Source organism: Acanthopagrus latus, chromosome 10, assembly GCF_904848185.1.
Source record: "Acanthopagrus latus isolate v.2019 chromosome 10, fAcaLat1.1, whole genome shotgun sequence".
In the NCBI taxonomy this organism is placed as follows: Eukaryota; Metazoa; Chordata; class Actinopteri; order Spariformes; family Sparidae; genus Acanthopagrus; species Acanthopagrus latus.
Genome location: NC_051048.1, coordinates 7,674 through 10,949, shown reverse-complemented (window position 1 = coordinate 10,949; position 3,276 = coordinate 7,674).

Below are 3,276 nucleotides of genomic sequence, written 5' to 3'. Positions count from 1 at the left end.
TTTAAGAAAAACATATTCCAGAAAACTCCCCATCATTTGTTTGATCAAAACATGTTGTCCCCATGGTGAACTCTCCACCCCAAGGATGGCCAGCCCCCCATCCCCATCTTCTACTATTTGGGTTTTATCATTGCGGTGTATTTATACAAGAACGTATTTAAGTGTTATAGTTGAATGTTTAGTTATCATAAAATTACAAATATATTAATTATTATTGGGTTAGGTGAGGAGAAAGAATAGAGAGACAGGTGCACTACCTGTCTCTCCAAATGCACGGTCCTTCTTGTACATGGGGATTGCCAGGGTATAGGGATGAAAACCACCCGCCGTCATTCTTTTTGGGAATAACTCGAGAACGGAAGGTCTGATGGACCTGAAAGTACGTTTTTTTTGCCATTTTAGGCCGTTCCGGAGCGCCTGGTGGTGTTCCCAAGTGGTGAGCTACGGAGCTACGGTTGGTGAGATATGGAAAAAGTATGATTTTGAGGTCATTCTTTTTGGGAAGAATCTTGTATGTGTGACTTGTAGTTTTTGAGAATTTTCCCAAAAAGCTGATGTCATTTGACTTGGTCAGATGGACTTGAGACTTTGGCTACCCCCCCCTCTAAAGTGGCAATGGGCTTTCCAATGCACTTGGAATGGAGTTTGTAGTAGTTTCCTGTCTGGAGTTGTGTGGGTTTGAAAATCCCCATTCAAGTGAATGGGCGAAGTGTGAAAATGTCTCAAAGTGTGAGATGGCCAAATGCATGTTGCAGAAACCATTTAGGAGTCCGTTTTGGGCCATTTGGAGTCTGTCTATACCACTCCCAGAAGCAAGAAAGTGTGGATGGAGCTGATAGCAGGGAGTGGTTGAGGTAAGTGAAAATGTCATGGTCAGGGGTAAGAAAGTGGGTTAGGGTTAGGTGAGGAGAGATTGGTTCTTAAATTGCCACGGCTGTGGGTCCAGTGCACTGGCACAGATGTCTGCCCAAAGTTGCACAATTCCACACCACCCATGGTAAAGAGATGGAGTGTACGATTGTCCGTCTGTTTAGATGTGTTTAAGTGCCTGCAAAAAATACCATTGTGAATACAGTTTGAGCATTGTTTCACCACAGTTTTAAATTTTGCTTATTTTTTTCAATTCATTGTATTTTGTTTTTAGGCCTGCTGCTCAGCCTGTGAGGTTTTTGAAGAGCAGCAGGATAAGAGGAGGAAAACACACTCTGAGTCATGGAAGGAGGACCCCTGCTGGATTGCGTTAGTTGGAGTCTCCTGACTCCAGCCCTGGTGTTCAGGACAGGTAAGTGACAGGTAAGTGTTTAATCCCAATTTTTTTTTTTTTTTTTTTTTTTTTTTGTGGTGGAACAATGCGTGGCAATAGAGGCAAGTACACAATCATACATCGTTGTATTTTTAAGATTTTATTGCATCTCTGAAAAGGCATTAAGATGGTCACAAACAGCTTTTTTCCTTTTTGTTTCAGGCTCGGGCGGTGGCTGAGGGCACCTAATATCTCTGTTTTTCTATGTTGCAACCTCTCCCGTCATCCGTGTTGGTCCCCCATCCATGGTGCACCGGTCTGCTAACCTGTGGAATTGGGGCTTTTGAAAATTGGTTAATTTTGGTGCCCCTGGGGTGCCAGTTGGTCCATGGGTACCCCTTTCCGGAACCGCGGTTGGTGGGGTGGGATGCTAATTTAGCATGAGTAATTAGCTTTTCTAGCCCCACCTCCACAGCCTGTAGCTCGCCGTGGGTGAGTGGGGAGGCCGGGGAGGCCTGGGGCATGGGCTCAACAGAAATGCTTTTAGTGGTGGGGTCAGAGGAGGTGGTGTTTACCAAGAGGTTAGCATTGTTATGCTTGACATGCCTCAATCTCATCATTTTATCCCCAGCCACCTGTTGTAGTGTCTTTGAGCCCAGCGTTTGCTCCGATGGAGGTTTCAAAGCATTCCCCGGTCCCGCCACACACCCTGCGGAAGAAAGATGGAGGTTAGAGGCTGCAGAGGTGGAGCAGCCATCATCTGTCCTGGCAGATTGAAATGACTGTGGGGGGTGTATGTGGTTTGGCTCGACGGAGCTTCCGTATGATGACGGTGATGGTGGACTTTGAGACCGTTTTTGGTCTGTCCGTTTTGGGCTCCGTCTGCCAGGGGGGGAGGGAAGGGAAGAGGAGGGCTGGGTGAGATGGGATTTGGAGAGGGAGACCGAATTAGGAGGGGAAAGAGGGGATCCAGCCTGGGGAGCAGAGGCAGCCACCTGTTGTACTGCAACTGCAGGTAGTGGCTCCTGTCTGCTCCCCAGGCTCAATCCCGGGGGGCTGTCCTCCACCAGGGATCTCGGGGAGGTGGTGGCTGATGCGGAGTCAGATATATATGAGTCATCAGAGTTTTCTGATGAACACCGCAAAAGGGCTTCGGCCTCCCCCACAGCAGTGTGGTGCAGCCTGGCTTTAAAGCGTTTTTTAGCCCAATTCACTGCTATGGGGAAGGCCACATCATCATACGGTAGGGCACTGAGCGACATGGTGATGCTGAGATAGTGCTCCTCCATTATCTTAAGGGTGTTACTTAGCCAGGACTGTGTGTTAGCAGCTATGGCCTGTCTGACTACATCTGTGGGGGAAGAGGGTTTAATGAAGGCTGTGAGCTTGGCAACATGTTTTGCCATGCCTTTAGGTGGTATGGAGGTAGCTATGGCTGCATCAATGATGTTATTGTGATGTATAGCTTGGGTTAGCTTGAAATAGCCTTTAGCTAGCTGCCTGGTCTGCTCACTGGGGGGGTGGGGGTGGGGGAGGAAGGGGGTGTGGGGTGTCCTATGTGTGGGGGTGTTATGTGATCTGGTCCCATCACTCGCTGCTCGGCTGAACTGGACCGCCTGCGACCTGTAAGTAAAAACCATCTTGTCAGTTTGTGAAGCCTACCTGCTGCAGAAAGCCTGGTGGCTCTGCAGGCCGCAATCCTAAGCCTTGGTTGGTGTTGTTGAGGCCTGCTGCCTGGATCCTTGACCTGGATGGATGAAGACGGAGTACTTCCAGTATGGTGGGTTAATGTTGTCTGTGGTTTTCAGCTTAAAAAACCAGGAAGTAATTGTCCATTTCTTCAATCTGGTCCTGTCCAAGCGATTGTTTTTCAGGCTAAGGTGGTGTTGGCTAGCAGGCCCGAAGTGGTTGGGCTCTCACAAAGACATTCTACGGTTAAAATTTAAACTTTATTGTTAAAAACAATCTATTAAAAAACAATATACTGTAGCCTGATGGCTTACAGAAAAAGATAAAAGCCGAATTGGTTAAAA